We start from the raw sequence: 21119 nt of genomic DNA on the forward strand, positions 1-21119 counted from the left end.
GAATATTTTCTGCCGTTTTCCACAAGTTCAGTAGCTTGAGAGGCCAAGGAACACCCTTAGGAGTGCTCTGAAGGTGATTTTAAACATCGGCATCATTCTTGTCAAGTAAAGATAGTGTTTCCTTGGGAGACTTGAACAGTTCTTTCAGAGTTGTTCAGGTCTCTGAGGCAAATATGTATCCAGGCACTGTGGTGGAGAGTATTTGCCAGCGAGAATATCAATGCCCAGGTACACACGCAGTATGTGTTTTGCTATAAATGTTTTCCCAGTAAACAAGAATGGAGCCATCAAAAGAAAGGGAACGCTAATTTTAACTCAATTAAATTCAAACAGAAATGCTTCCTTTGGGTGTAGTTACCTTTTGGTAAGCACACTGATTTTGGAGACTTGTATTATTTACCCACAAACTGTTTTTGAAGTATCTCCGGCACTGAGAAGTTGAAATCAAACGCATCTCTCCTGCAGCTCTCTCCCAGTCCATCAAATACTGAGGATGGAATTTAATGGGGCCATTATTGTTCATCACCTTTCTCTAGTCAAGAGAAATGCACACTCGATCACTGCTGCATAATAGAGCATTCCTGTGCATGGTTCATTGACATGAAAGGGGATGCCCAGAAAATCAGGAATCACTTGATTCTGTGGGTCCCTCTTCCAGTCCACATTAGGACCACTAGCCAGAAGAAAATGTATCAAGATCAGCTGCTGACCAGGATATCAGTCTGGGCAGAAGAATGGACTCTGGAACCTGGGCTCTGTCCAAAAGGAGGGAGACTTAGCTCTAGACTTCATTTTAAAATATGCCTCTGGCCCTGAGTGGCCTCAGGCTCTCAGGCCACAGGGGAAGGGAGAGGTAGCAGAGTTTGAGTCCCTGCCAACCCAGCTTAAACAAAGGGAGGATAGCAGTCTCGAGCCTAGAGAGAGAGAAAGTAGTTGGATCACTTCCAAGAAAAGAAAAAGCTTCCAGAGATGACAACCATAGACTGTAGCCCGGCATCTTAAACAAACAGATCAAAGGTGGTACAAGGATCCCTGCAAATGGTTGCTCACCTTCCAATGCATGGGTCACTTAACATCCAGTGCTTGGGTTTAAATTTGTTGTCATTGTTTTTATTGTTGTCTGGGGTGAGTTATTGGATTGAAAGCAATTTGGATATTGTCTCCTCCATGGGGTTTTGCAGCCAAAAAGTGATGGATGAAAAACAGGGGTTTGGGATGAGTGATTCCAGCATAGCCTTCCTCAGAGCAATACAAATGATCAGGCTGTCACTTGGGAAAACAACAGCCATAAGAGTGATTTCATTGTCTCCGATGGGGAAGGGTGGGCATAAACACTAAGCACAGTTCATGACATTGGGGAATGACAGATGATAGGACGCTACAGAGTCCTGTTTCCTCATAAGGATTTCTCAGTGTTTGCAAAGCCATATTTTTATATAGTCCAGGAGGCAGCAAGACAACGCGGCAGTAGCCCTTAACATTGGGACAGCACTTTATTTACCAAACACTTTAACACACATTATCACAATTATCCTCAAACTCACACTCCTATTGTGTTCAGAGAGGTAAATAATTGGCCTCGGTTTACCCAGCCAAGAATGTTCCTTCCGATACACCACCACTCCCACTCAGAAAGTGGAAATCAGGAGTCTAGAGATCTGTTATTTCTTTCTCACCAACTATTTAATGAACATGTGTTATATCTCAGTTCCTGTTCTATGCAATGGGATTATTATTAATAATGTAATGATACTTATTTGAAAATAAGGATTGTATGACTAAAACCTGGCAACATGTTTAAAAGCCAGTCAGAATAAATTAAAAGCCGCAAGCAATTCTCGAACCTCCAGTAAAAGTAATTCTTCAGCTCCATCTGAACCCAACAAGAAGAGCAACTACCAACTGAAAGGCAGTCCCCACACACACTCAATTTTCAGCCACGGTCCAGATACAAGGTGATCCAACTACATTCTAAGGGAAGAGAAATTGTCACCAGCGAAGCCCATTAACAATTCCCAGAAAATAAAAATAGAATCTGCGTAGTTAAAATGAAAGTCTAACCTTTTTATCCTTTGTGCTCAGTCTAGTTTCACTTGCTCACAGGGGGTCGCGTGTAGAGGCCTCGCACCCCGTTCTACAGAACTCCTCAGCTTGCTGAATGTGGGGAGTAAGCCTGTGCACCACACCCCGATCCAACATGGCGGCAGCGGGCCGTGCGCAGAGACGCTGCACGCGCGCCCGAGCTGCGCAGCTGCGCCCACCTCGGGAGAACCCCGCCCCCTCCCCGCTGAGGAGATCCCTATGGAGCAGCGCAGCCCACGGCCTGCGGGGAGAGGGTGTGCTGTAGAGCTTGAGCTTCCACCTCTCCAGCCTCTGATCAAAGAAGAAAACCTTCCTTTGCTTCTGAATCAGGCTCCGTCTTGCTCTATTGGCTCAAACAACACTGGGCGGGAGGACCTTTGCTGGGGTCCGACTTCAAAAGGTCAGTAACAAAATCTCATTTTAATCTTGGACTTAGTTTACAGATATTTTTGTAAAATTTATTTACAAATTACAAAACTAGCTTTCATTTGTGGGTTGCATTAGTGACGACCGAGTGCTTTTATGTACATGATCTAATTTAATCCTCATTCCACCCTTGACGATAGGTAGAGATGAACATTCTTACCACATGACACTGGAGCCTCACAGGGAAGGTGAGCACACTAAGAGAGAGATGGAATGTGGCACTGGAAATACACATTACACTTCGAGTTGGCAAGCCTGAGCTTGAATAGCAGGTCTACAGCTTGCTGGTGTAAAGGCCTTGGAGCAAGCTTCTGAATCCCCCTGATCACCAGGAAAAATTTAGTGAACTTAAGAGACAGGCCAGTTACTTACCTGCTCTCTCTCAACCCTGCATCCATCCTCCTCCACCTAACTCTGTGAAGCTAGAGTTAGAAACCTACAAGCATGTTTCCCAGGCTCCCTTGCCCAAGACTTCCTATTAATTTCTACTGATAGGAAGCACTTGTGCAAGATTAGAGGGTAGGAGCAGAGGAGAAGCTGTTGTTTTGTGCTCTGGGCAGCATCTTTGGACATGACTGCCTCCCTTTGTGATTCTAGCTCCTACAGTGGAGCTTCTCTCTGTGGTTCTAGCCCAGCAGCAGCTGATGCTCCAGGACTCTGCAAACTTGATCTCCTCCCTTTTCTTCCCCCAGTCCTTGGAAATGGGACTGATTCCTGAAGTTACTAGTTTCTGGGTATGACCTCTTCTTCCTAATTGTTCTCCTAGCACCTAATTCTCCTATTTGCTCTTATAACCCATCCAAAACACATGTAACCAATTTCTTGTATTAAATTTGTTTAAAATATCTAGAATGGGATCAATTTTCTGAAATGCACCCTGACTGATACACGAAAGAACCTAGAACAAGACTCACCACCTATTTAATGTGCAAACATCAAAACAATTAAAAATAAAAAGATTTGCCAACATTATATATTGGCACCACATGCAGAATCCACTCCCATTGCCCTACCACTGGAGCTTTGTGTTAGGAGTGATGGCTGTATGAGAATTGTCTCCAATCACGGAATGCTTTTATCTAGAAGTTTAAGATTTTTTTAATGACGCGTGCACCAATTTAATGTAATTTCCAAAACAGGGATGATACAAATACTGACCTACCTCATAGAACTGGTTGGAACAACTAATTAGCTCTCATAAAAACACTCCAACCACCTAAAGTACCTCATAAAAGTTTATTATGAGTAGTAATGCTAATAGTTAAACATATAATGATGGGCATCAAATGGGCACACTCCACAAGCTGATGGTGTTTTAAATTCTCTTTACGATCTCACTGTTGTTTAGCAGTTCATATGTTGAAAGCTCTTCACAGCTGTAAATTAGTTAATCCCCATGACACTCACTCCTGAGAGATAGGTCAGTATTATTTTGTATTACTATGGCAACAAATCCTCTGTAAATGCCCAATGATAGAAGTTGGAGATGAGAAACAAGAAAGGTTAAGTGACTTGTTCAAGGCCACACGTCAAGTAGGTGGCAGGGTCAGCTTTAAAGTGCAGAGGTGCTGACCCCAAAAGGCACTCCAGTCTACCTGGTCAACACTAAGGGGATTATTGACTTTCATTTGCTTAGAAATTCAGTGAAACAGAAAATACCAAGATGGTCTACATCTGGGAACAAAATATGAACAATTATAATTTGCATGCATATAATTAAATGGCCATATTTTGTTAGTCCATTAATGACAGGCAGTAGCAGACAGGGTAGCATGAATTCTGAAGACAGACTTCAGATTCATACCCCAGCTTAGCCTCAGACTTGCTGCACAAACTTGGACAAGCTACTTCACTTCTCTGAACTTCAGTTTCAAAGCCTTCAGTTTCAAAGATTAGAAAAATGAAGCTAATAATGGGATCTGCTTCGTGTGGTTATTGTGAGGATTTAAGGTAAAGCACTTAGAACAGGGCCAAGTAGATAATAAGCATTCAATAATTGTCAGCTATCATTAGATGGATAGGAACTATTGCTTACCAACAGTGTGTATCAAGGACAGAGATCTTTAAGACACATACCGTGTCCTCAAAGAGCTTTCAGTAGAATAGGTTTGTACAATGTGTAACTTGCCGGACGATACAAGGAGCCTGGGTGATACGGGACCATTAAGTGTTCAAGCAAGGCTACATGTTTTCAAAGCAAATGATGTAATTCCTCAGTTCTCTGATAGGGAGTGCTCAGTCTGCTCCCTCCTTCACCTGTCCTTGGGTTCCTGTTTCCATTTCATTAACTTTATTTACACTTTTGTAAAAAGGCAGAACACAAGTCACTAAAAGTTTCCACATGTTAGAGAAAGTGCCCTGGATGCTCGGAGGGGAGCGGGGTAATTTCTGGCTGAAGTGTTTTAGGCAAGTGGGGGTTTGAATTTGGTTTTAAAGGTAAGTCTGGGGCTTCCCTGGTGGCGTAGCGGTTAAGAATCTGCCTGCCAATACAGGGGACACGGGTTCGAGCCCTGGTCTGGGAAGATCCCACATGCAGCGAAGCAACTAAGCCCGTGCGCCACAGCTACTGAGCCTGCGCTCTAGAGCCCACGAGCCACAACTACTGAAGCCCGCACACCTAGAGCCCGTGCTCTGCAGCAAGAGAAGCCACTGCAATGAGAAGCCTGCACACCACAACGAAGAGTAACCCCCACTCGCCACAACTAGAGAAAGCCCGCATGCAGCAACGAAGACCAGAGGCAGCCAAAAATAATAAATAAAATAAATAAATTTATTTAAAAAGAAAAACGGTAAGTCTGGTTTTAAAACCCCAAGATGGCTGTGAGAGTTGGTGAGGGAGGTCAGGAGGGCGGGTGGATGGAGTGGGTGGGCAGACAGGAACAATGGGATACTAGAGCTTAGCAAAGGAAGAATGGAAGGATGTTAATTGAACATGTGTTACGATCCAGCAACTGCATTGTTGGCCCCTTAAATTACTTAACAAAGGTCACATAACTGGTAAGTGACCCGGCTGGGACTCAAATCAATTCACCTATTCCAAGTTGGGGGCAATGGAAAAGAATCGTTGATAACTTTAAGACTGGAGAACGTGACACAAAGTGGAACTTTTGCAAGATTGCCCTGGGTATAGTATTTAGAGAGGATTGAATAGACGGTCTAGGAAAAGCCAGAGAAGGAAGTTTACAACATGTGAGGAATAATGAAAGCTGGAGTAGGATGATGATGTAAGAATGGAAGAGAAAGGAGAGATGGTAGAGCTGCCCAGTGATTATCAGCTACATTATAGAATCACCTGGAGATATTTTTAAAACTACTAATGCATATACTCATTGACTGTTATATACACAGTAGGTAGAAACAAAAGGATACCATTTGAACTTATACTAAAAAGAAACCAGATAGAGAAAGTTAAATTAGAAACAGGGAGCTAAGGGCATTTTTTTTATTGTGGTAAAAACAGATATCATAAAAGTTACCATCTTAACCATTTTTACAGTTCTATAGTGTTAAGTATATTTACATTATTGTGAAACACATCTTTAGAACCCTTTGCATAACTGAAATTCTGTACCCATTGAACAACACTTCCCCTTTACTCCCAGGCTCTGGTAAATACCGTTCTACTTTCTACATCTATGAATTCGACTACTTTAGATACTTCATATAAGTGGAATCATATAGTACTCGTTCTTTTGTGACTGGTTCATTTTACTTAACATAATGTCCTCAACTGGTTCATTTTACTCAACATAATGTCCTTACTTAACATAAGGTTCATCCATGTTATAGCATGTGACAGAATTTCCTTCCTTTTTAAGGCTGCATTGTATTCCATTGTGTATGATATATATCACATTTTGTTTACCCATTCATCTATCAGACATCTGAGTTTCTTCCACCTCTTGGCTATTGTGAATAGTGCCACCATGGACATGGATATGCAAATACCTCTTCAAGACCCTGCTTTTTGTTCTTTTGGATATATATCCAGAAGTGGGATTGCTGGATCATATGGTAGTCCAATTTTTAAATTTTGGAGGAAACTCCATACTGTTTTCCATAGCAGTTGCACCATTTTACAATCCCATCAACAGCACACAAGGGTTATTACTTCTCCATATCCCTGCCAACACTCGTTATTTTCTATTTTATTGATAGAAGCCACCCTAATTGGTGTGACTAAGGGCATTTTTAAAAGGTATAAGTAAGAAGATAATCTCTAAGACACAAATATATATCATTCTAAATACAAAAGTAATTCAAAAAGAAAACAGATTACATAGGGAAACATAGCAAATATAACAATAATAATTATAATATTATAAAATAACATGGCAGAGTTGAGGCTAAACATATCAACTTTATCAGTAAAGATGTATAAGGCTTAACTCACTTGCTAAAAGATTCTCTATCTGGTCCACAAAGTAAGACCCACTATATGCTCTATTTGAGAAACGCACTTAATACAAAGTAATTCAGAAAGGCTAAAAATAAAGAAATGGGCAAAAATATTCCAGGAAAATGAAAACAATAAAAAAGCAGGGGTTGCAATCCTGATATCATCACATATATTCTTGATGGAAAAGTAAAATGTGTTGTATGTTAAATTCCTGATTTTGGTAATGGCACTGTGGTTATGGAAGAATGTTTTTATTCTTAGGAAGTACATACTGAAGAACTCTTAGGGCTGAAGGACTTTCAAAGGGTTCAGAAAAAATAAAAAGAGAATGATAAATAAAGAAAATGGTGCAAAATATAAAAACTCAAGAGTATATGTGAGGGCTTCCCTGGTGGCACAGTGGTTAAGAATTTGCCTGCCAACGCAGGGGACACGGGTTCGAGCCCTGGTCCGGGAAGATCCCACATGCTGTGGAGCAACTAAACCCGTGAGCCACAACTACTGAGCCTGCGCACCTAGAGCCCGTGCTCCACAACAAAAGAAGCCACCACAGTGAGAAGCCTGTGCACCACAACGAAAGAGTAGCCCCTGCTCGCTGCAACTAGAGAAAGCCCACGCACAGCAACGAAGACCCAACGCAGCCATAAATTAATTAATTAATAAATAAAAACTTTAAAAACTTAAAAAAAAAAAGAGTATAGGGCTTCCCTGGTGGCGCAATGGTTGAGAGTCCGCCTACCGATGCAGGGGACACGGGTTCGTGCCCCGGTCCGGGAAGATCCCACATGCCACAGAGCGGCTAGCCCCGTCAGCCATGGCCACTGAGCCTGCGCGTCCGGAGCCTGTGCTCCACAACGGGAGGGGCTGCAACAGTGAGAGGCCCGCGTACGGCAAAAAAAAAAAAAAAGTATATGTGAGTCAGACAGAGTGAACAGATTTGTGATTGCCAAGGGGGAGGGTTGGTGGGGGACGGATGGATTGGGAGTTTGGGATTAGCAGATGCAAACTATTATATATAGAAGGAATAAACAACAAGGTCCTACTGTATAGCACAGGGAAATATATTCAACATCCTGTAATAAACCACAGTGGAAAAGAATGTGAAAAAGAATATATTTATATGTATAACTGAATCACTTTGCTGTATACCCGAAACTAACACAACATTGTAAGTCAACTATATTTCAATAAAAAATAAATTAAAACAACAAAAAAAGAGTATATGTGAGTTATTTGTACCTTTTTGCAACTTTTCTCTGTTTGAAATTTTACCAAGATTTAAAAAAAAATTATTTTAATAATGCCCAGATATAACTCCCCAGAACTTCTAATATGCTTAGCCAGGACCATGGTATTTTTTAAAGCTCTCCAGGTAATTGTAATGTGCATTCATATTTGAAAGCCAGTAGATAAATCCAGCCATGGGACTTGATTACTGACTGGATGTATGTGGTAACAGAAAGGGAGAAATCAAGGAAGACTATGGTAGGCAGAAAAATGGCACCTAAGTATATCCAGGTCCTTATACCTGGAACCTGTAGATGTTACCTTATATGGCAAAAGGGACTTTGCAGATGTGATTATATTAAGAATCTTGAGACAGGGAGGTTATCCCGGATTATCTAGGCAGGCCCTAAATGTAGTCCCAAGTATCCTTACCTGAGGAAGGCAGAAGGAGGTTTGACTAGAGAAGAGGAAGTAGGAATGAATGTGACAGCAGAAGCAAGAGGTTGGAATAATGCAGCCATAAGCTAAGGAATGCCAGCAGCCACCAAAAAACAGACACTGTCCTGGAGCCTCCAGAAGGAACCAGACCTTGATTTTACACCTTGATTTTGTCCCTGTTAGACTCATTTCAGGCTTTTGGCCTCCAGAACTGTCAAAGAATAGATTTCTGTTGTTTTAAGCCACTACGTTTGGGTAATTTGCTATAGTAACAAATAGAAAACTAATGTGAAGACAAATATTTTAGAGGGAAAGGGACGAAGGTGGTGCCATGAACAGAAGTCTGACTTTTCCTGTTCAATAGGATGAGTTTTATACCCACTCATTTTCTGAACCCCCAGAAAGAATGGGAAAGTGGGTAATTAATGGATGAGACATTTCAACAAATTTCTGGAAGATGGAAAGAGGATGGGAGTATGCTGATAGATGGAACAGTGACATGGAACCACATCCCAAAATATCTGATTTAGGAGGCTGCAGAGGAGGCGAAACCTAACTTGCCCAGAGTATCCCCCACAAGGCTCCAAGCTCAGAGCTGGCATTTAAGACGGAGGGGAATGGTCAACTGTCGAGCTAACAAGGGGATTCTTTGAAGGTCTATACACAGAACAGGGGTATGAGGGAGTGCCATCTCCCCTTCCCTCTCCCCCCTTGCTATAGACAGCCCAGCATTTATCCCTCATAAAAATTCTGAGATTTTAAAGGAAACAATAAATATTGATTGGAAGAAGCTAAATTTTGTGTTGGATGTTTTTCCCCAGAAATTTGTCCTCCTCATTCTGACCTGAGGAGCGACTCCTAGACTACTCACCCCAGAGCTAAGTCACAGGGGTTGTACCCAGGACCTGTATATTGTGACCAAGCAGAAGACCTTCCTCCATATGGCAGAAGAAATCCTTTTCTTTTAAATATAAATGGGAACGCAAGTCCATTAGGAACTCCAGGGGAAAAAAGGCAATAGAAGCAACAATCAAAAGATTGACAAATTCATGGTTCAATTATGAAACTTTCTACGACTTTAGGCAATTGTTGCAGTGTAAGGAAAGAGAACTCTTTTGACCTTGAAGCTACAACCATTTTATCTTGAGCAGCCCAGAGGACGTTTCATTGGGCTCATAGAGAAGGAAATGCAATCCTAATATACAGCTTGGCTTTGCTGTGAACATATTCACATGGTTATAATAATGTGAATTCTGTTCTTTGGTTTTAAGTCTATAGCAAAAGATCATAAGAGTTAATTATGGTTTCAAGACAGATTTAAGTGTTAACCATCTTAACAAAGTAAAAGTTAAGACATGGCTGAGATGAGGTGGGAATTGGCAAGGGAGGAATGGAATAGAGAGAAGTAATGAAGAGGATAAAATGGGAAATAGAGATAAATATGGTGCCTAATATCACAATGATCTCTTAGAAAATGACTCAAAAGTAAACAATACAGGGCTTCCCTGGTGGTGCAGTGGTTGAGAGTCCGCCTGCCAATGCAGGGGACACAGGTTTGTGCCCCGGTCCTGGAAGATCCCACATGCCGCGGAGCGGCTGGGCCTGTGAGCCATGGCCGCTGAGCCTGCACGTTTGGAGCCTGTGCTCCGCAGCGGGAGAAGCCACAACAGTGAGAGGCCTGCGTACCGCAAAAAAAAAAAAAAAAAGTAAACAATACAAAGATCAAACACTCCAAGGGTGGAAAGGTGGGGTGTAATACAAGTGGATTAAGTTTTGGTCTTTCATGGTAAAAATTCAACATATATTGCCTAAAATTTTTTTTTTAATCAAGAAATAGAAGTACATTATTTAGAGGTATGGAGGCAATCACTAGAGGCTTGAACTCAAAGGCCTGAACATAAGAAGTCACTTCTGAAGCGTGGACTGGGATGGAGAAAGAGTTGAAAGATTACTGCTTTTTATCATAAACTCTTCTAGATGATTTTTCTTTTTACCACATGCATGTATTTCCCTAATAAACATAAGTTTTAAAATGATAAGATACCAGGAACATAGTAGATCCTCAATTATTGGCAGTCTAGTGTCAATTTTCCAGATGATTCAGTACGTTATATGGCCTTAGGGCCATTATTTAAAGAACATCATGGTTATACATTTTGATAGTCCATAGTCTTGTAGACGCTATAGTTAATCACTATATTCTTATGTTAATAAAGGGAGTGTAGAAAAGAAAGGAGGAAAGGAAAAGAAAATAATAGGGAAGTCAAGATAGAAGAGCTCTTGAAGGGTCAAACTGCTGAAGTCAGACTCAGAGTGGAACTGGTGAGTCCTCTGGGTAGATATTTCCAACAGGATGCAGAGCTTTAGAGAGCCATCTAAGCCCAGAGGTACTGTCTGGGGCCTCATTCACACAGACCAGCAAACTCTGAAAGTGATGGCGGTCGTGAGCTCTGCTCTAGTCCCCTTGGCTCTTTCCCCAAACAGGCTGCCTCCTGGCACTCCCCAGCCCTGCCCATTCTCCCGTCTACACACACAAACACTGTCTCTACTGTTCTACAGTGTGCAAGGCCATTCCCAAGTGCCACTTTCTTGAAGCCTTTTATCAACAATCTCAGCCCTTACCAGTCTCCCTCTTGCTGACCTCCACGGGGCTCAACACTTTCACACTTGACCATAGCCGATAGGTACCATATGCTTTACTAATTGTTTGGGTGCCCTAACCCCTTCTTCCCAACAAGATCATAAGTTCTTTTAAAGGAAGAAGCCCTGACATCCATCTTTTGCTCTTCTAGAGAACCTAGCTCAGTGTCGGGCTTCAAATAAGCAATTACAACTCAAGTTACGGCAGACAGTGGTGTAGGAAGTTCTCATTCTAACTGAAACAAGTTTCCTTCCCTATCTTGCATTGAGCTGTGAAGGGGGGACGCTAACACTTCACCTGTCGGATTTGTAGCATGGTTGTGACTGCCGGGACCCAGTGCAATTCCAGTCGCCTTTTATTCTCTGAGACAGGCAGCCTGGAGTGCTGAGGGTTGAGGACCTGAGGAAGAAGAGGCACAGCACCATGGCTGCCTTTTGTTCCAGCAGATACTGCCCCTCCTAAAGGGCAGAATCATCCAGATATCAGGCGTGAGTCCATGATGCAATGGTCAGGGGGGGCACCGTGTATGACTTAACCTTTACTGCTAACAGAACAGGGCTCCTATGGGAAGCACATAGGCAGGACTTGATGTGATCTAGAGAGGGAGGGCAGTTTTCTGGGCATCCACTGTCCTTATTTCCACCATCCCTCCCCCACTCCTAGCAACTCTCCATACAAATACCACTGCCTGAAATATGAGTTCTTCCAATTATTTTAGTGTCTATGCCAAGGTCACTTTCTTTTATTCATTTTAGCAGGCTTCTTTCAAGCTCAGATCAAGACCTCTGCTCTCAAAGGAAACATGTCAACATTTCTTCCCCCTGCCGCCCTTCACATCATGGCAACCACTCACCACACGCTGTTTATCCGGAAAGCCCCAGGCAGCCAACACACTCAGACAAGCCAAACAGAAAACTCTACTGTGTGCAGGAGGATGGAGTTTTTGGTGTGCCCTGTGGCCCTGAAAATAACAATGGTTTTACTATGAAGACACATTTACTTTCAAAGCTTTGTTCCCTCAAGTGTACAGAGGTACAGACTCGCACACACTCCTAACTTAACTTTTCTCCCTTGTTCATGAAAGAATTCACAGAGGACAGGACATGCCTGGTTGTGTCCGAGTGAGAACCATTCTATCACTCACTCTTCCTCTGACTTCCTTTGTGATTTTGACAGAGTAGTCTGATCAAAGGGGACACTTCCATGGCAATAAAGAAGAAACCAAGAGTCAAGTTGCAGTGAATGATTAAATCACACATTTTAACCATTCCTCCTGTGTTGTAGCACTTTTCCCCAGAGCACCCCTGTAATTGTGCTATGACACCATTTATTATTTACAATTGCCTTATTTTCTTCTGAGATCAGGCTTTGTTTAAAAGTCATTCAGGACTGGTCGTACTTCAGCTAAGGGTCAGTTGAAGCTTCCATGTAATCTGCTCTGTGTCAAATGCCATTATGTTACAAGCCCCCAAACCAGCACATAAAGAAATATATTCACCTAAATTCAAAGAAGCTGTATCTCTCTTAACAGAAACTCAGTCTCTACAAGGACATGTCAAAGAGAAAGAAACAACAGTCCCACAGTTTACTCTGCTGTCTGGTGTACATGACACTCAACTCTGGCACTCGAATATTTATGTATACTTTGTGCAAGTCTTGCTAATTGTAATTATGATTGCTTACTACAGTTTCCAAGGTAACAGTTGTCACTGCAATGCTTCACTGCCAACTCAATTTCCATTATCCTGCTGATATACCAAATATTATGTGACATTTTAACTGAAAATTTCTGTAAATGGGCGTCTAAGTGTGGTGTGTTTCTTTAAAAGGGAAGGAAAACAATTATTAGCTTTCCATTATTCATCTCAGTGGCACATTCGATCAGTAATTACTTCAATTCTATATTAGAAATAAATGAACTGCGGTCCCATGAGGGAGGACGCTGAGGTCCATGATTTGGAGGTTCTGGATTCTGATTCTGCCTCTCCCAGTGACCCATGTGACCTTGGTTCAGTCTCCAGGAGCTTGTCCAGAAACTGTGCCACAGTAAATGAAGCAGTGCCCTTGGGTGTCCTGTTCCCGCCCCTTTTTTCCCAGGGTGCTCTTGTCACATGAGCATCTTTTATTCTCTGAGTTAGGCAGCCTGGCACAATGAGGGGTGGGGCGTGGAGGAGGTGCTCTTCACTGTGACTGCCCCCTAAAGAACAGAATCATCCAGTTAACGGGTCAGAAATACCTCATGAACAGGAGTTATGCCTCCAGTTGTTTCTGGTAATGGCCAAGATGAAGGACCTTTTCCTCAGTCCCATAGTGGCCTCTCCAGTCAGGGATCTGGTCAAGGATCCCACTTCCTGCCTTGGCAGGAGATGTATGTCTAATATACATAATGCACATACACGCATGTGTATCTCTATTTAGTGTGAATGTTCACACAGTGCCAAGAACTCAGACCGCTGTTGGTAGGGGATGATGCTGGAGCCACACTCCTGGCCAGCTTTTGCCATATTTCCAGTCTATCCACTGGAATTTCTCCTCTTGCTTCCTCACAGCCTGGTTCCTAAACCACTGCCTGGCTCTGACCTGGTTTCTGTATCCTACTGGCTGAACTTACATATCCAGGATGCCAAGCTGCATCCGCCTCTGGCAACTGTGTATGTTCTGCCTCCTGGTCCCCCCCAAGGCACCCACGGTCACCTCCTGTCTCAAACTTTCTGTTCAATTCTCCTTTCTTTGTTCACCTTGTAATCTCCTAGAGATCAGAAACGATGCCTCTCACCTTTTCTCTACCCTCCTGTAAGATCTGATAAGCATCTAATAATTGATCAATTAAAAAATTAAATATCAACAAGCATTTGATATCCATGTATGAAACAGTTCAAAGAATAAACTGAGTCTGAGCAGTTTCAAAACTCCAAAAACCTCCCTTGTACTTTCATAACAGCACATTGTAAAATAGTGCTCAAAGCAGTGATTCACAACCATGGAAGAGCAGGAACTCTCCTACGGAGTTTATTAAAAATAGAGATTATACATAATCTGAAGCGGTTCTGTGAACATATTTAAAAATTGTTAGTTTTATTAGGTGTGATGTTCTCATTGCGATTATGTGTTTCAAAAGACTCCTCTATCATTTCACAATACAGACTGAAATATTTGTTTAGAAAAATATATCTGGGATTTGCTTTTAAATAAGCCAGTGAGGGTGGAGAGAGCTGGGAGGTGATACTGGTGAAGCCGGTTTGACATGAGTTGGTGATTATTAAAACTCGCCAATGGGACATAGGGACTCACTGTACTATAGTCTCTACTTTTACATTTGAAATTCCTCATGATAAAAAGTTTTTAAAACATATAAATAAAGCAAAATAGTAATAATTGTAAAATCTAGGTGAGAGTATGTAATCTCCCAGAAGTGAGAAACTATTTTGTACTTTCACATATATTTGCAAATTATAAATAATACATTGTTTTTAAAACAGAAAAGAACCACAGATTCCCCACACCCTAACCCCCTTTGTCCTTTCTGAACCCAAATCTCTATGGGTAGGGTATAGACAGGTATATTTTTAAAGCATCAGGAGCTAGGAACCTCTACTAGCTCTACATTAATGTAATTTTAGTTACTTGTACTACTTGAAAGTAATAAATCTGCATTTATTGCAGATTTATATTACAAAACACTTTATATTTTTAATATTTTATTAATTTGGACAAACTTTACCCTGCCCTCACCCATATGCAGTTAATACAAATTTTAAAGTATTTACTGTGTATTATATAATTATTCTCCTGCGAGTGGATCACAATCTACTTAGAAAATAATGCCACCATCTTGATTCCTCAATCATTAAGTAAAAACGTAACGGAAGTACACTGTGATTGACTTCAGAAAGGATATTTGCTGAGTACATTCGTGGGATAATTTCATAGTGTATTTTCTTTTTTTTTTAAACTTATTTATTTTTTGGCTGCGTTGGGTCTTTGTTGCTGTGCGCGGGCTTTCTCTAGTTGCAGTGAGAGGGGGCAACTCTTCCTTGCTGTACGCGGGCTTCTCACTGCGGTGGCTTCTCTTGTTTCAGAGCACGGGCTCTAGGCGCGCGGGCTTCAGTAGTTGTGGTATGCGGGCTCAGTAGTTCTGGCTCGTGGGCTCTAGAGAGCAGGCTCAGTAGTTGTGGTGCATGGGCTTAGTTGCTCCGCAGCATGTGGGATCTTCCCGGACCTGTGTCTTCCCAGCTCGAACCTGTGTCCCCTGCATTCGCAGGTGGATTCTTAACCTCTGCACCACCAGGGAAGCCCCAGTAATATATTTTACTAAATATAAATACTTTCCTCTAACAGGGAGAGAAATAGTAATTATCCATTTAATCTTAACATATTTATATTAGTTTCTTGTTGCTGTTGTAACAAATTACTAAAACTTAGTGGCTTAAACTAATACAAATTTATTACCTTGCCATTCTAGAGTCAGAAGTCCAAAATAGATCTTATAGAGCTAAAATCAAGGTATCATCAATGATGTTTCCTTCTAAAAGCTCTCCTTGTACAGCTTTTAGAGCCGGCCCTCATTCCTTATCTCATGGCTCATCACTCTGACCTCTGCTTCTGTCGTCACATCCCCCTTTCTTTACTCTGACTCTCCTGCCTCCCTCTTATAAGGACCCCTGGAGATTACACTGGACCCATCAGAATAATCCAGGATCATCTCTCCATCTCAAGATTCTTAACTTAATCATATGTGCAAAGTCCCTTTTGCCATGTAAGGTAATATATTCCCAGGTTCAAGGGATTAGGACATGAGCATCTTTGGGGCCCGTTATTCTGTCTACTGAAATATGCTATTATTTTGCCCCTCTGAACTTAATCAGTGTGGTAGACAGCCATTACTGCAATAATGTTGTATAGCAAACTATCCCAAACTCAATGGTTTATAGCAACAATCATGTGCTTTTCTCACTTGAGGGTCACAGATCACCTGGTTTAGCTCTGCTTCAGGCTGAGAGCTGGGGACTTGGCTCCAGGGTTCAGCTTGGGTTTGTGTCTGGTCCACATGTTTCAATCTGGAATCCAGGCTGAAGAGGCAGTGACTATCTGGGATGTGCTCTTTTCTACACAATCACAAAACTACAAGAGGCCAAGCCAAACCTCACATGCACATTTAAAGCCTCTGCTTGTATTACACCCACTGCAATTTCATTGACCAAAGCAAATTGCGTGGCCAAACCCAAAATCAGTGAAGTAGGGACATATGGTTCACCCCCCAGGGGGAGAGGGAAGAGAGTGAATATTTGCTGAACAGGAATTCAGTTTCCTGTTCATTAGGTGTGACACTATCAAGTTGAAACTTCTCAGTGATTATACACCTTTGAAGTGTGTTGAGCTTTGACAGGTCACTAACATAAGTGCATAACCTTTCACTGTGACTTCTTTTGTCTCCAGAACTCTCACTTATCTAGGACATGGATGAAAACATCGAAGTAGGCAAGAAAGGCTACTGAGCACCAAAATAGATAAAAGAAGGTACATAAACAAGTCTATAAACTATTTACTCTTAACTTGCAGACAATTCTAACAATGTTGAATGCCTCATATCTAGGTCCACAATAAGATATCACCCCTCCCCCTGCCCCGTCCCCCCCAAAAAACTAACAGAACCCAACAAGGAAAACATGAAATATGGAAACCAAATCTAAAAAGCAACACAAAAGAATGGAATTATTTGATGTAGGGGTAAATAAACAGCCTCACATATCTCAGTAAATCTTAAGCTTCTAATCCATCAGAGTTTAAAAATGATTGGGCTAGACAATAAGATACATGAGGGCAGGGATCTTACCCATTTTATTCATCACTGTGTTCCCATTATCTAGGATACCACTCTGCACAGTAGGCATTCACTAAATAGCAGTGAAAGTAATGTCCATAATGATTTAAGAAATTCTCTTTATTGTGTTATATGTAAGATGGCAAACAAGGATTCTCTCTGTGCAAGCATCCCAACCAACATGACTAAGTTGAGAAGCTCATGAAGGAGTCAGAGGAAAAGTTTATCAAAAGGCTACAGAGGTGTTTCATGAAACCCAAAGGCAGAAGAGCAGATGAGAAGCCAGAGAACACTCTCTGTTCGTGTCATATCTCTGCTTCTCTACGCATATCTACTTCATAATCTGAATAGATCAGTTCCCGCTCTTCCCAGGCAACAGGGAGGGTGCAAGATAGACACCCCACATCTCCAAAAGTTTTATATTTCAGGACAAGACATATGCAGAGACTGGCTAACTCTTCCTGTGTTTCCCTTAAATTCCCATAAGAGATGATTTTCTCCAGCCCATTCCAATCATCCAACCAACAGGCAAGCAAAATAAAGGCCTATGGTTGGCAGACTGCTAGTATTCACATCCTTGTGTGATCCCCTACTCTTGAGTGTGGGCTGAACTTACTGACTCACTTCTAAAGGATAAAATAGTAAAAAGTGATGAGATATCACTTCCAAAATAGGATTATGAAGAGATTTTGGCTTTCATCTTAGGCATGTGTGATCACTTGCTCTGGGTCTGGCCTATACTCCGTCATGAGCCAGCCTTGTGCAAAGGCCCATGTGACAAGGGACCAAGATCTGCCAGAAACCACATGAATAAGTGTGGCAGTGGATCACCACTCCCATTGCAGTCACACCTTCAGGTGAGACCCGCTGACAGCTGGACTACAACTTCACAAGGGACCATGAGCCACAGACACCCAGCTAAGCCATACCTTGATTCCTAACTCACACAAACTGTGAGATAATAAATGTTTATTGTTTTAAGCCTTGACACTTTGGAGTAATTTGTTATGCAGCCATAACTAATAATACTAATAGATAACTAGTAATTTCCAAAGAAGGGGATTGTTAGCAAGTTAAGCAGTCACTCTAAAATGTCTACTAAAATCTATAACACATTTTCAAAAATATTTCTAACCCAAATGATTAAAATAAACAAGTTTTCATACTAAAAAAGCTAGTCAACCATGTAGAAACCTTAGCTGCCCAGAATGATTTATCCCCTAAAGTTCTATACAACCACCGTTTTACTATACAAATTCTGAAACTCATAAACACGTCAGTTTTTTCACTTGGTAGCTTCCCCCTTGATGAATTCTCCAGGCCTCTGGAGCCTCTTCCTTCACCTTCCTGCATTCTCTTTTCCATTCCTTGTGGAAGGAAAACATTTCAACACATAAAACAATGTGAGGACAATAAGTACATGGTACAGATCAAAGTGTAATGGAAGTTCAGAGGAGTCTACATGGAAATGGAGTGATCAGAGGGATATTTATCAGACGGTAAGACCTGAGTTGGGTATGAAGGGTAGGGAGAACTTAGAAAGAAGAAAATCAAGAGAGAGAGGACTACAGGTGAAAGAACAGAGAGAGAGAAGAAAATTTTCAAATCTCACTTCAATTTTTACTTGCAAGAATCTATTATTTTAAGCATAAATAGTGTCTAATATAAAAAGAATGCAATTGTGTTCCATGACCCTTTGGGCCTGGGGAATGTTAAGAGGACAGACATGGACAACACAGGTACCAAGAAAGGGATATCTCCTTCCAGGTTCCAAAATTAGCATTCCAAGCAAGTTTTATGAAAGCAGGAAAAAAACCCTTTGCTATTCCCATGGCTGACAACACCCTCCCAGTTTCAACCTCCTCTCACTCTCCCATCCCCTAGTACTATTACTCGGAGGAATCTGTTATTACTCTCTTCCCCACTCCTTTCAACCTATCTGGCTTCTGGCCTCCTGTTTGTGGTATCTTGGAATTCCTGTAACACTCTTGTCAGGAACATCAACGGGGGTCCCTTAGAACCCCCTAAGGGTGTGCCTTAGAACACTGCACAAAGGTACCTGGGGGACGGAATCTGAGGGGGCTCAAATCCAGCCCAGTATCTGGGATGGGCTGCATCCACCCTGAAGAAGGAATGTTTTTTGGTAATTCATTTGCCCAAAGGAGTAGCTTGTTTTGCAGTTTGCACAAAGGCATGCCTTACTAGCAGTGACCCTGACCACTGCAGGATCCAAGCTTTGCTAGATATTTTTAAGTCAGTGCTATCACTTGGATCCTCCCTTTATGTCCAGCATCAATTGACCTGACAAATAATGAAATATCATGGATCCTCCATATCAGTTAGGGTGAATCTGACCATAGTTTCCCCTAAGACAATGAGACAAATTTCAGGCAGCTCTGTTTACTATGTAAAGCAATGCAGTTTGTCAGAAGACTGTACATAGAGGCAGAAAAAGACCTCTCAGACCCTCAACCCGAAATGACATCCTCATTTCTTATTGATGCCACCATCTCCAAAGCATACTTACCATGCCTTGGTCTATGAACTAAAGACTTCGTTGTCTCTGGATCTAATTGCTTCATTCAAGCTCCCCAGGTATGGGCTGATCTGATACAAGACTGTCTTGTTGCAACTCATCAGCTAAGACCTCGTCAACCACAAAAGAAAAATTACTAAAAGATTTGAAAGAAAGATTATTTCAAAATGTGGAAAGAGGTAGATCATTTAATATCTCAGTGAGCGTGAATGGTCAGGTATTTTTGAAATCAGCTTATAACATCATCATCATGATGATGATAAATCTTTTTTTCTAAAAATGCCTTTTTGGCACAAACTGAGCGACCAATTCATGAACAATTGGGCACCCAAATAATTGGAAATATTTCAGAAGAGCAAATGAAGCAAAAGAGATCATGGAAAGCTGGAAATATATGGATGCAATTTTGAGCCTAAATGAACATGCAACACCATCTACAAAATAATCAGTGAGATGTGAAAACAGATGTGGATCCCTTTGATCTGAATCAACAGGGTGTGAAGGGCTCTTATTATTAAAGGAAAACCATGATGCTGCCTCACACTTGTCCAGATCCAGACATACAAGATCCTAGCTTTGCAATGTGAAAGCCCACCGCTGAGCTTCATCCACACAGCAGGCTTGGGAGAGCACCAAGCACTCCTTGGCTGACTAACTCAGAAGGCTTACTCCCTGTCATTCTTCTCCTGAGAAATTTTCATCCCCATTAGCAATTTTAAAAACTCCTTGCCAATACAGGACCTCTAATTCAGAAAAGAGACGTGGCCTGTATTTTCACATTTAGTCCAAGGAAACTGGTGTGCTATAGCATAAGGAATGACCACATAGCTATTCCTTCTAGAAAACTAACTGAGGGCAAGAAAGAGCAGTGTCCTTCCTATCCCAAAGAAAGAATCAACGACCATTTTTTCAGAGTTCCAAGGAGCCCTAAAGACCTTCTCCAGAGATTTCCAAAACTTTGTTCAACCAAGTCCTGGGATTTTGAGAGAAGCTACAGATAAAGAAAAGGGTGGACTAATGGTGAGATCATGGAAAGCATTTTCAATGATTTGCTTAAGGCTTCCTTCAAAGTTAGTTTCAAAGTCACCTTAAAATTAACAGGAGAAATTTGAGGAAAATCTGTAATGTGGGAGGATTATATCTTGAAATCTTAACTGTCTGTAGGTTCTGTTCTTCCCTGTTTTCTCGATGATACTCAAGGCTATGATTTTTCCTTCTTCTAGCTAAAACAGAAGGAGAAACAAAACTTGAAGAAGGTGCTAGCTTGAGAATGGCACTAAAAGAAGCCTACACATGAAACCTTTCCATCTAAAGGTGAGAGGGAAGAAGGGGTGGGAAGGGAGAGCAGCAGGTGGAGGATGAATTTAAATTAGAAAAGAGGGAGGACTCCCAGAAGGCCTCATAGTGGGAAAAATAAAAAGGGCATTCTTTCTAGAGGACAAGAAAGAAGATAGGAGGTGTTACTGACCCTTCCAACAAAGGTCCTCTTGCTAGGTGTCATTCAAGTCAATAGAACTAGACCAAGTTCAGCTCAGAATCCAAGGAAAAC

The 21119-nt window shown here is 41.6% G+C and overlaps 1 long non-coding RNA gene across 4 annotated transcripts in view; it reads right to left on the minus strand.

Annotated features, from left to right (window-relative positions):
• LOC307185014 overlaps nt 1-2148 on the minus strand; it is a 224145-nt gene extending 221997 nt beyond the window's left edge. For all 4 annotated transcript variants that reach the window (XR_013827838.1, XR_013827839.1, XR_013827840.1 and 1 more), the window contains exon 1: nt 2062-2148. This is a non-coding gene — a long non-coding RNA (uncharacterized lncRNA). The remainder of the gene's footprint in view (nt 1-2061) is intronic.
• Between the last annotated feature and the right edge of the window lie 18971 nt (nt 2149-21119).

The sequence above is a fragment of the Stenella coeruleoalba genome (assembly GCF_951394435.1).
Source record: "Stenella coeruleoalba genome assembly, chromosome: 3".
NCBI lineage: Eukaryota > Metazoa > Chordata > Mammalia > Artiodactyla > Delphinidae > Stenella > Stenella coeruleoalba.